Below are 13,633 nucleotides of genomic sequence, written 5' to 3'. Positions count from 1 at the left end.
TTGGGAACTGGGAGGTCATACCTAAGCAGTGTTAAGTCTCAGCCTCCGGCTTTGAAGACAGCACCATAGCATGTCTTGGAGAAAGTTCTTGACCCATCCAACCCAAAGCTCCTTTCCAACAATCAGTTTCACTTCCTTTTTACCGTCCTGAAAGAAAAGCTCCTTGACCCAATACTGTAACTACACCCATAATTTCATACATCAATATAATGCTCTTAGATGAAGACAAACTAAAAAGGAAGCGGTTTATAACAGAAAGTGTGTGCATCTCAGTGGGGAGATGTGTGGGTCTGTCTCTACTGGGCACGTGGATGTCATGTGGGAACCGTCCCCAGCAGACGGACACATAGACACACAGTGACTGAACTGGAAACTCACAGAGCAAAAGCCGTGGTGCCCAGGGAGGTGCTTTTCCCAAAGTAGGATGGTTCTTAATGAAGTTCCATTGATTTATGTGATCATTTTCTCCCAGAGAAATTCAGAGCATATGATGACTTACTACTCACACTAATGTCTGTTCGGGAAATCCCATATTGCGTGGGCCAGTCCTATGCCTCCACAGTACTTGTACTCCCAAGTATACTTATACTCCCAAGAAACAACGAGTTATGCCCCCTCCTCGGTCATTGTAACAACCAACCCACTGCACAGAAATCTAAAATGTTCCTTTGTGGGGGTTGGGTGCCACTCCTGTGAGAGATCACAGCCTAGAGTGACCACACACAGGCTGGGGTGTGGAGGCCTCTGGCCCCAAAGATTTGGGTCCAGGTTTGAGTCCCCCGTTTGGCAAGGTCAGCCAGGATTGGCTCCTGGGGCAAGAATGAGATCCCTTGAAAATTCTTGGATGTCTTAGGGGAAGAGGGTCGGGCGTGGGGGATGGGGGTGTGTTCAGTTGTCTATTACGCAATAGCAAACCATCCATTCAGTGGTTTGAATGGCAGCTTCCTAACTCCACTCAGCCAGGTGGTTATTCTGCTCTGTGTGGCGTCTACCGGGACTGGAAGATCCAAGATGGCACCACCACTCCCATGTCCGATGCCTTGGCTTGGGTGGGTGGCTGAAACCCCTGGGGGCTGGCTGGGCCTCTCTCCCCACGTGGCCAGTATGGGCTTCCCCACAACACCATGGTCTCAAAGGAGCATCACATGACAATTGCTTCCAGGGGGAGGAAATTGATGGTTCTCTTTAAGGCTGGTCGTGGAACTGGCACACGGGATCCCTGCCTATTTTCCACTGGCCAAAGCAAGTGGTAAGGCCATACCTGATGCGGCCGGAGGGGAAGCAGATGGGAGAGCAGCACAGTGTATGAATAAAGTCTTAAAAAGAATGTTTCCAAAAAGGTGCTACTTACTAGCCATTTTTATTGAACACTTAGTATGTGCTGGACCCTCTTTGGACTACCGGCCCCATATTTAACTGCCCTACAATCTTGGGACATGGGCACTCCTATTATCCCCATTTCATAGAGGAGGAAACTGAGACACAGAAAGTAATATGTCCACCAGTCCCACTTCTGGGCACTTATTCTAAGGAGGTAATTCAGTCTTAGTCATCAGATGTTCATAACAACATAGTTTGTAATGGGAGATTGGCTAAATCAATCATGATATATCCATAATTGGATATGACACATCCATAATCACAGAGGATTATGTGATGTAATCATATAATGTAATAAGGTAATTACATTATGTAATCACAGTGCAGCTGTAGGACAATATTGATGTGCAGTGATTCCCTCAATGCAGTAAGTGAAAACAATGGGTTAAAAACAATGTATATGATCCCCTTCCATTTTGGACAAACACATACACAAGTTCTTAAAAGTGGTCATGTCTATGGAGGGGATATGAAAAGGAATATTTCGTCTTTTGGTTCATGTATGGTTTATTCTCCTTTTACAACAAACATGTATTGCTTTTGAAGGAAGAGAAAAACAACTCAAGTTGTCGCTCTTAATTCTTGGAAGAGAAAGAAAAAAGAAAAGAAAAGGTTGTCTCCTTAAATGAGGGAGCCGCAGGTAACTGGAAAAGTCAATGAACCAGAAAATCACCCTTGGCAGTTGGACTCCCCTTGACCCAGTTGACAAAATTCAAGTTCATAACGGAGGAAATGTGGCTGAAAAAGTGCATCCTGCCACTGGGGTGGGGGTTTTCCGAACGACTGGCTGCTGTGTTCACCTCGCCAGTTTTGTGCGACGAGGGCTGGCTGAGCCCCCTGAGTCTGCGTGGTCTGCAGGACCCGCCAGCGCTTCCACGGTAGGCATCTGTGGATGCGGGAGTGCGGGCAATGATTCACTCCTTCACCTTCTTCAATGACAGTCGTGTTTATGGACTTTCTACTCTATCTTCCATCATAGACATTTGGCAGCCTTTCCATCTCTGTCTGTCTCTTTATTATAGCAGAATCCTTGCCCCATATTCTTGGCCCCCGGTATACACCTGCCTTCTCCCAGTTATTCAGACAGACATGAACCCACATGTTGTAGTGAAGGGGTTTTACAGATGGAAGGAGGGTCCCAATTCAGTTGACCTTCAGATCAGGAGATATCCCGGTGGGCCTACCCTAATCAGAGGAGCCCTTCAAGTTTGGGTTGAGGGAAGTCAGAGATTGGAAGCACTGGGGGAAGTTCTCCATTGCTGGCTTAAAGCTGGAGGGGCCACCTGGCAAGGAATGGGATGGCCTCTGGGACCAGGGAGGGGCCCCCAATCAACAGCCAGCATGGAGTCAAGGAAGTAAGGAACTGGATTTTGCCAACAACCTGAGTGAGTGTGGACGAGCTCCAGAATGAGACCAGAGGCCTGGCCAGCACCTTGGTTTCCACCTTGTAAGATCTTTTACCAACCCATTCCCAGACTCCTGACCCACAGAAAGTGCAAAATAATCAACTCTGTTGCTTTAGGTTGCTACACTTGTGCCGATTTCTTGTACAGCAACAGAAAACGAGTACACCTCCCTCCCACCCTCCCTTCCTCCCTTCCCTCCTTTTGGTCTTTCTTTTTAAACCTATCGAGGAGAACTCCCCGTTATTACCAAATATTCGGAAATGAACCCCATGTGTGTTGGCGGATGTGAAACACAGGGACTGAACGTCTGGCACTGGAGCGTATCCAGTGTGGAAGGCGCACACTCAGCCCAGAGCTTTGTTCTTTCAGATAGCCATAAAACACATTCTGCCCCGAAAGGGCGTTTTTGCCACGTTCACGTCCTTTGATGGTGAAGTTAGCTACTTATAATCAAAGAGAAAACCTCTCACAGAAAGAAAGAAGCAGAGGGGCGCCTGGATGACTCAGTCGGTTAAGTGTCTGCCTTCGGCTCAGGTCATGATCTCAGGGTCCTGGGATCGAGCCCCGAGTCAGGCTCCCTGTTCAGGGGGGGAGTCTGCTTCTCCCTCTCCCTTTGCCCCTCCCCCTACTCCTGTGTGCATTCTCTCTCTCTCTCAAATAATAAAAGCTTTAGGAAAGGAAGAAAGGAAGGGAGGGAGGGAAGAAAAGAAAAGAGAAGAAAAGGAAAGGAAAGGGAAGAGAAGAGAAAGAAAGAGAGAATTATGATGTATCCAGCTGTTCCCCTGGAGCCTCCATCCCCTTAACGTGCAGTCTTGTTCTGCCACGTTCTGCCTTCTTTTCCCGGCCCGTGTGTGTTCTCTCCCTGCTAGTTTCAAGCTCTGCGAGGGCAGGGAGCTCATCATGGGCTCTCTCTGCCATCCAGCACCCTGCACATGGCGGTTCAGGTAAAGGGGTGTGGAAGCCACGTCCAAAATCTCGTTAATCTTGACCAGTCCTCTTCTCATCCGGGTGCCCAGGTAGTAAGGAGGAAAAATTCTGGGGACAAACAAGTTTGATTTGATTCCCAGCCTTCAAACTTATCGGCTGGCCATTCCAATGTCTCCACCTCTCCGACTCAGAAGGCCCATCTATAAGATGGTCTACTGGAAAGTGAGCATATGTGGTCACAGTGGGCCTCCAGCGTCTGTCACAGTTTCCCCTCGTCCATTCTGTTCTTTGATCTCATTTTACATTTACTCCCTCCTAAACTAAACAAACAAACAGGTTTTTGGCCTCCTGAGTCAGACCCTTCTAGAAAGAGTTCATGTTAGAGCCGTGGTAACAAGGTTTGGCATGAGCCTTGGTGGCTGTGTTTGAATGTTTTAGGCTGTGCAAATTCACTCTGACAGTCCTTTATGACCAGATTCTGCTTGTGCCCAGGCTGGACCAGAGGGGGAACTGGATGAGGGTGGGTAGGAGAAGCCACCGCGAGGAGGGAATGGTTCGAGGGTGTGTCCCAGGGGCAGGAATGTCATGTGGCTTAGCTTTTGTCACAAACTCCAGGCATCTGTCTGAGGGAAAAGGCCTGGGCTTCTGCGACACACCCACTGGGGCCCTTCGCGCCCCAGAAGTCACAGTGAAAGCCCGCAGGAGGTGTCCACGCCATGAAAAGGATCCATCAGACGAGGTCTGAGAGGAGCGATGGGAGGGCCCCGGAGGTCAGGCGGGCTGCTCAGCAAAATGGAAAAATCTGTGATGTTTATTTTTACAAGCTAACAGGAACCTTACAGACTTGAGGGACCTGGAGCTTCTGGTGAGGGGCAGGAGTCGTGACTCACTCATAACCAGCTTTCCAGGACCTGGCCGGGCACAGCGAGCAAGTGGGCACCTGAGCTGCTGAATGAAGGAACGGAGGGAGGAGGAGACATACCCTTTCCCTTTTTAGATCAGTAAACAGGCCAACATAGCCTAAGATTTAGTCTCAGAAACTGCTTTCCCGCTTGGGTGTCAGTAACAGAATAGATTGAAATAAGATGTCTTCTGGTTGATTTTTTCCTTTAGAAATTACAGGCATTTTGGGGGAAGGAGCGCTCTCCTATGAATGAATTTCAGAGGTGAGAGCAGGTCGCAGGGGTGTGTGGTGCTCTGTTAGCAAGCTACGTAGGTGACGGGCCCATTGGTCGGCGGAACCTGGAGCCAGGGTTTCCTGCTGTCCAATAGGATGGCTTGGACAAGATGCCGTGGAAATTCCTCCTGGCTTTATTTTATACCCTCCTCCTGGGTTGTGTCATAGTCATGTCTCTCCTGGACTACTGCAAATGGTCCAACGGCACCCCTTCTCTGTCTCTTTCTCTTTAACCCATTTACAAAGGAGAATGGGCCCCCGGGACACTGTTCCCTCTGTTTGCCTCTATTTCCAACCTGTCGGCGGCTGGATTTAGAACAAAAGGAAAACTGCTCACTGCCCTTGGCTCCAAACCCCCACTCGTGCCACGGTTACCCTCCGCTTCACTCCACCGTGGTCCTTTAGTCCCTTATAAACACAAAAAGCTCTCCTATCTCAAGGATAGGCTGATTGATATTCCTGTTGCCAAGAAAACTTTCCCCTCAATCATCCCATTCGCATTCTCATCCAAGTCTCAGATTAAACTCCACCTCCTCAAAGAGGCATCCCTGCCCACTTCTCTGAAGTAGATCCACAACGGTCTCTGGCCTAGGCTTCTATTTGGGTCCCTTCTGGTGTGGGTCAAAGTTTGGAAATTACATATTATTTTGTTTATCTGTGGCCCATTATGTGGCTCCGCCATGAGCCAATAAGCTCTATGAGGGGAGGCACCATGCGTGTCTTGTCTACCACTGTGCTTCCCACTGTGCCTGGCAATAGGGGGTAGTCATTATATGTGTGTTGAACGAAAAAATGAACGAATACAGAGATAAGCGAATGTCTCCAGTTCCTGGTGGCAGACTTCGTGCAGAGAATATTCAAGGATACTCTCCTGCTTGGTCACACACTTAGGAAAGACTGGATTTAAAGTGATCTCAGGCAGAGATTGTGAGCAAAGATACTAACAAAAGACAGTGACCATGCCAGGGCAACCCAGTATGGAATGAGAAGGCAGACTTTGAGAGATGAGCCAGCCAGACTGGGCCAGACCTGCCACCAGCCCTTGGGCAGTCTGGCTAAGAGCAGTCACTGCTCCCTTGCCGAAGACGGAACTAGAAATAAATGCGGCCACCCCCTTGGTCCCTGTGTGGTATGGGATCATTCTACAGTGCCCCGTAAGAGTGTCTATTCCCCTCTGCCATTCTCAGCCAACCACGCCATACTCTTTATCAAATGAGGATTAACAAGCTCCCTGGGGGACATCAGGGACAGGCTGGGGGTCCTACGTCCCCATGATCCAGGTCATGGTTCTAAGACCCATTCTCATCTATTTCTGGTGGGAATGTGCTGCATTGCAGCTTTTCTGGAAGGAAATTTGGCAAGATATATTAAGAGCCTTAAATATAGTCATGCCCTTTGACCCAACAAGTCCACTTTGAAGAATCTACCCAAGAGCTAGGGTCAGAAATGGGCACTAAACCATCAGTATTAGGTTTCTCATATAAGTGTATTTTTAATAGCAGGAGAACGGCGAAATGAAATTATCAAGTATCCAATAATAGATTGGATATAAGTAAATAACAGTGTATCCATATTATGGAATACTATTGGCTGATAAAAGTTTCCAAGGAAATGTGTTTCTAAGAAAACGTAACCGCGTGGGAAAGTGCTCACAATGCAATCTGGGGCGGGGGTACAACTTTTTTTGCATTTTATTAAAAATAGAAATGTTTAAATACTCAAAGTTCGTGACATAAGAAACTCGGGTTCAAAGCCATGGAACCACTTTATCTTCCACGAGTCCTAAAGGCTCATGGGTCCAGTCTTGGAATTTCTCAAGAAAGACATGGCCATTGGAGGTCTGGTTCTCCGCCTGCTATGATCTCATTTGTACTTTGCTGTTGCTGCACAGATTAGGTTGATATCCACATGTATGTGTGAACGGGGACAGGTAAAACATACACACCCAATCCCACCTGTACCTCCTTTGTTCAAAAGATCCGTTTCACAATGTAACTTGAAGTGAAAAAAAATTTTTCACGAACCCGCGTATAGGGAAAGAATCCTCTTTCTGAAATGAAACCGGAGGCGCCCATCCTAGAAGGGTAGATCGTGAAGCCATGAGCGGTGGTGCCCTACCTCTGACGAGATTATAAATTCTTTTCATTCCGATTGGCTACTGTCTGCATTTATAATGAGAATAAAACAATATACAACCTTTAGTCCCAAGAGAAAAAAAATCCTGCTCTGTGCATGCGTGTGCACGTGGGAGCGCGCGCGCGCACGTGCGTGCGTGGAGGGGAGGGAGGTGTGGTGTTTATAGTGACTAAAGACAAAAAGGAGAGAATGGACACCAAGGTGTCATGAGCCATTTGAACAAAGGAAGGGAAACAGCCAGTCATTGAGCCCGGAACACTAGCTAGCTTTCCGAAGCCAGCATCGGATGTACCATATCCATTCACCAAGGGCATCATTCCCTGAAGAGGCCAAACACAGCCAGGCCGGAGCTGCAGGCCCGTCTTCTGTCTCCTCACAACCCTTACAGGACTGACCCCAGGGAGCCTACAGGAAGCCCTCCCTGGGGGGTCACAGACACCATTTTGAATTCAGGGATTTTCAGCGCTTTGGCCACAGAGCTTGAAATTCTCCTCTCACTGGTCCCTCCCCAAGACGGGACGTCCTCGTGTGATGGGTTTTCAACTCAATAAACATTGACGGCGCCCCCTTTCTAAGCCTGACACAGCAGCTCACACCTCTTCCTTCGAATTCTCACAGCTAAGCGGGGAGCCATGTAGCATTAGCCCCGGTGCGCCCAAGAGGAAGCAGAGGCCAGGTCACAATAGGCAGAGGCGGGCCGTGGGGCCAGCTACGACGCTGGCAGACTTTCTGCCACACCACAGCTGCCTTTTTGCTGCAGAGCCTGGAAAAGTTGATGAGCCCTGCAACCTTCTGTGAAGCTTGGCGGGAAGGAACTGCCAAGCCGGCTTGTCTCAAATAGTTGTGGTCCTCAGTTTCCTGGAACAAAAAACACTCTCTTTCCCGAGTGGGGACCGGCCCCTTCACCCATCCTTTACTGCGTGCAAGGCGACGCCCCACCACCCGTAAATCATTTTCCAGGCCTTTCCGCTAGGCCACTCCACTTGGGAAACGCAATGTCCCATGCAGGGCGAACAGGTAGCCTTCTGGACCCCGTCCGTCAGGCGAAGAAAAACCCGAAGTGTCATATGCAGCTGCAAACCTAAAATACATGACAACCGAGGCCCAAACACACAACGCGGAGAGGGAAGGAGGCAAACACAGAGTCTTTAAGCGCAATTTTCAAGTTTCCAGGCCTTGCGAATGAATCAGAGCGCCATGACCCACGGGAGCCATCCAGGAAGCTCCTTGCAAGGGGGGCTGGATTTTGTTCTTTTTAATTTTTGATTTGACCAAGTTCCGGATGGGCACAGAACAGCTCTCCAGAAGGTTCATGCTACAAGTTTACCTAAGCCTATAACCCGACCTCATCTTGATGAAAAAGGTGCCTTCCCTCCAGCTTAGATGATGCTGAGCCCCAGGGGAAGAGAGGGACATTTTGTGCGATGAAACACAACATCTCCTGGTCTGTGTGATACACACAAAAATAGCAGGAAGGAGAAGAGGATGACCACTTGTCATTTATTTGGGGCCATCTGTGTCCCCCCCCCCCACAGCGTTAGGCACTCTATGAACATCACTTGTTTGCCAGAATTGGTGTCTTTCTTTTACAAGACGGAATGGAAGGTGACAAGTAAAAGGCTAAGCTCATCTCACCCGGAAGGAGTGGACTGTGGATTTTAATTCTGGCTTGTGACGAATGAAAACAGTTCCTATTAATGGAGGGCTTGTGGTATGCCGCGTGATGGTCTGAACATTTTTAGGTACGAACTCTTCGATTCCCCGAAATTGACATTGTCAAATGGATACTATTAGTACATCCATTTTACAGATGGAAAAACCAAGGTCTGGTGGAGACCTGCAGCATCTCGCCCCAGGCCACACAGGTGACAACTTGCAAGCCAGGATGTGGACACAGGCAGTCTGCCCCAGACCACCCACCCCTGCCCCTGTGCTGCTTCTCCGGAAGACTCTGGAAGACATTAAGCTATAGAAGTTGGGGCGCTCATGTCAGAGCCGCAGGACCTACAAGACCCGAAAGGAGCATTCACTTCTCCCACCTCCCTATTATACAGAGAACTCACTCAGGCCTGGGCAGGAAAAGCGATGGGTCCAAGGTCTCTGGACCACTGGGACTTGACCCTGGGACTAAATTCCACTGCCTCACACCAATTCTTCATTCCTGAGTCACCGGCCGTTTAATAGTAGCCACAAGAAATATAATGTGAGTTTCATGTGATCAAAGGTTCTGTTGTTGTTGTTTTTACTGGCCATATTTTTAAAAAGTAAATAAGAACAGGTGAAATGAATTTAAGTACTACATTTTAGTTAACTCCATACTTCCAATATATTATCATTGCAACATCCAATTGGTAGGAAAATTACGAATGAGAGATTTTATGTTTTGGGTTAGAGTCTTTGAAATCTGATGTGAATTTCACACTTAGAGCACATCTCAATCTGGCCACCTGTCAGGAGCTCAGGGGCTGCACGTAGTCAGTCCCTCCCAGGTTAGGCAGCTCAGCCGTAGATGCTGGTTTTTCAGTTTGGTCCATGGACCAACAGCACCAGCGCTGTCAGGTGGGAGCCCCTGAGAAATGCAGATGCTCAAGCCTCACCCCAGACATACGGAGTCTGAATCTGCCCTTTGACAAAGTCCTCAGGAGATCCGGGTGCACATTTGTTTGAAAAGTGATCTCCACTTCTTACCTTTCACGATAAGAGCCTCAAGAGTCCTTCATAATAACGGAAAGCCATGGAGTCTCCTTCTTGAGGGAAAAAAAAAAATGCAAATGCCACAGATTTCTGCTTCGGATTCCAGAAACTTCCCCCAGTTCCTGGAAGTCCAGCCAAGGACCCCTAGTTCCATGCATTCCATATTAGGAAATCGGTTCTGGAGCAGGGGTTTTCAAAAAATAAAAATAAATATTGTAAGCAGTGCACTTTTTTTCCCCCCTTATCACAAATGAAAGCTTGTTCAGAAACCCCAGCTACAAAACGGGCAAAGAATGAGGACAGCGACTGAGCAGGTAAGCAGTCCCATCCCTATGGATCCTGCTTCCCCGCCGTGCAACCCTGAAGGCTTTGGGGGTCCCTGAGGCCCAGGCTGAAACCTCCACCCCCCACCCTACCCCATCCCCGCCCTGAGTTTACTGACCGTGACCTGCTGGCTGCGCACAGGACACCTGCAAGCAACTTTCTTGTTCCTTGGGTTTGATCTTCAACCTGCCCCGGGAAAGTCTGAGGATCGGCGGGATCGTGGAACACCGATCCAGGGCACCCCAACTGCCAGGCAGTGGGAACTGTGTCCGCGTGTCCCATTTCGCCCAGGGCAGAACTGCTTCAGGTCCTTCAGGCCGTGGGTAAGCGCTGGCAATGCCCACTTTCACTCTTGGGGGGGTCCCGGTCTGCAGGCGAACATCCTTCCACGGAGTTTCCTCCCGCGTGAATTCTTGAGCATCCTTGAAGACCCCGCTGAGAGCCCGTGTCCTCTGAGACTGTAAACTGGAATGTTTTTGTCTGTAGGTAACAGAAGGTTTGTTATGGTCCAGAACTAGAAGTCCAGAGAGAAGTAGTTCCGGGTTAATTCTACTTTCATGAGCAAAACACACAACATCATCCACCCACGATGAAGACCAGAGGCATATCAGTGCGAAGACCCCTTCCCAGACAACCGCCTCAACCACTCCACGTGACTTCCGCTCAGATCTAATTGGCCAGGAGTTATCACGTGCTTCTGGCTGAGTCGGTGGCTGGTGGAGAACAGGAACCTCTTGCTTGGCTCGGACCAATCAGCAGTCATCCTATGGAGCAGGGGGAGGGGGGAGGGCGCTCAACCTTCCCGGAAGAGGTGGCCGCCATTTTGAAAAAAAAAATTCCTGCACCTAGAAGGCTCGGCTGTGAGCAGGAGGGGGCTTCTCTGTAGCCGAGGCCAACAGTGTCTACGGCATCTTCCCTGACTCCTCGCCTGGGAGGGCCCGCCCCATCTGGATTTCCAGAGTCCGCTGTGGAACCTCTATTATAGCACATTTCACTTTGCAACTTGTCTCTACTCCCCCCTTGTCCTGATATTAGCTTCCCAAGAGCAGGAGGCATTGCCTGTCCACTTCCTCTCCCGCCGGCTCTCGGGGAGGGCTGGGCTCCTTATGAGAGCTCGCCGAGTGTTTCAATGACTACATTTCCTCCCCAGCAGCGTTCCCGTAAAGTATGATATGCTCCTCGTTCCGGCTCCACCCAGCGAGACCCTGCAGTGGGGGAAATGTAGGATGGCTCGTATCCACTCTTGCCCCGCGCCCTCGCTGAGCGCAGCCGCTGCGATGGCCCCGCTCCGGAGTCCCTGGGACCCAGCTCAGCGTCTGATCCACAAGACGTGCTCGTAGTTGAAGATAGAACACAGAATCGACAGATTCCTATGCAATGCGGCAACGAAAAAATGAACTCCGCTACCCATAATATGGACGAACCGTTCAGACGTCAGGTTAAACGAAAGAAGCCGGGTATAAACGAGGATGATAAGTAGAAGACTCAATTTCTACAGAGGTCAAACAGGGCAAAACCAATTATTGGGGATGGAGGAGAGAGAAGTGGTTACGGGGAGGAGGTTTGTCCTGGAGGGAAAGCTAGGGGGCCTGGCGAGGTCCAGAGCCGTCCTCTCTCCTGACCCGGATGGTGGTTACACACGTAAGAGCTCATGGAGCTTTACACTGTGGTGCACTAGACAGTGGACTATTACTCGTTTTTATTAAAAACGAAAGAACTACCAAGCCATGAAAAGACATGGATGAGACTTCGAGGCTTAGCAGTAAGTGAAAGAAGCCAGTCTGGGAAGACTACACACTGCAGGAGTCTAACTCGATGACATTCTGGAAAAGGCAAAACTTTGGAGACTGGAGAAAGATCCATGGTTTCCAGGGAGGGAGGGAAGGAGGGAAAGGAATAAATAGGCAGAGCACAGAGGATTTGGGGGGCCGTGAAACTATTCTGCATAACACTGGAATGGTGGATACATGTTACCACACATTTATTCAAGGCCATTAAATATACAACACCAAGAGGGAACCCGAAGGCAGAGTACAGGTGTTGGGTGACGATCATGTGTAATTGTAGGTTCATCGACTGCAGCAAATGCTCGGTGCACTTGAGGGGGGATGTTGACGGTGGGGGAAGCTGTGTGCGGGTAGGGCAGGGAGGACATGGCAACTGTCTGTACCATCACTCAATTTTGCTGTGAACTGCTCTAAAAAATGAAGTCTATTTTTTTTAAAAAAAGTTACTGAGCAGTACACTTTGTGCACTGTACAACGTGTGATATCTCAGTAAAAAAGGAAAAAATGTACTCAAAATAATGTTAACTAGCATTCACTAAAGGCTGAAGGGAAGCCAGACCTTGCCCTAGTTCAGTACCTGCAGTTTTTCTAGCATGCACACATGTGGACGGCGGGACTCACCTGGCTGGTTCTTCATCCTGCCCCCAGTGCCCAGCACATAATAAAGGTGGAGAAATGTGTTCCTTGAAATGTCAGAGAAATCCTGTGCTGGAGGAATGAGTACTGCCCCCAGTCTATGGAGGAGGACACCAAACTTCAGAGAAGCAAGTGACAGGTCCAAGGCCACAAAGCTGAGAAGGGGTGTGTGCCAGGTTGTCTTCATAGAAAAGCCTCCTTCTGAATCCCTGTGCTTTGTCACCTCCGACTTCCAATGAAGTTGAACCCCAGGGAGCCCAAAGAGTTTTGAAGGTGTGCTGGTAAAATTGTTTGTAGGAGTTTTCACGGTGGTTGTGGTGCGCCTAAATTAATTGCTGTTGTCTCTGGGACCTGGTTACAAAGTGCCCTGATTGTAGCTATGATAAAGGGATATTCCAAGCCCAAGCCTGTCAATAACTTTGACACCTTGATTCCCTGTCACCTGGTAACTACTAAAAGGTATAATATTCTGAAGCCTTTAATTTTGCCTTCTGCAGGAAAGGAAAATGGAGGGGGCAAAGATAGGATGCAATTTGAGACACGTACAAATTACCTTTTGACTCTCATGAATATATATTTCACATCTGATGCCTGCGGGGGCGAGAATCTCTGTCCCCAGGACGAGCTAGGTTGACGGCCATCAGCACGTAATTGCTGGGCTCTGTCCCTGTCTCTCCTGCTGGAGAATGAAACCTTGCTCAAGGTCAGTGTTGAGGTGTCAGTCTGAAAGTTTCCAAAGCCCAGTGAGCTGTGTCAGGAACAAAACAGTCTTCAGGGAGGGCACCTCACCCCAAATGGAAAAAGATGTGTGTGTGTGTGTGTGTGTGTGTGTGTGTGTGTGTGTGTGTTCATGTTGTCTGATGATGCCTCCAGGCCAGGTTAAGATGAGAGGTGAGAAGGTGACTTGATGGGACAATGTCAAAGTCATGATGGTGCCCAAAGCCAGACAGGAGGACATAATGGGTGAGTGGGTGATGGCCAGCCACGTGGAAATAGCCTGTAGGGACAGCTCCTTGGAGAAGTTTGACTGTGACAGAAACGGGAGAGGGGAGAGAAGGGAGTACCATGAGAAATTCACTGAAGATTTTTTTGAAATAGCCTTCACTGTGGTTAAATATACACAACATATAATTTGCCATTTTAACATGTACAATTGAGTGGCATTA

This window comes from Martes martes, assembly GCF_963455335.1.
Source record: "Martes martes genome assembly, chromosome: 7".
Classification (NCBI taxonomy): Eukaryota; Metazoa; Chordata; class Mammalia; order Carnivora; family Mustelidae; genus Martes; species Martes martes.
The sequence above is the reverse complement of the archived record's forward strand: the minus strand, read 5'-3'. Positions refer to the sequence as shown.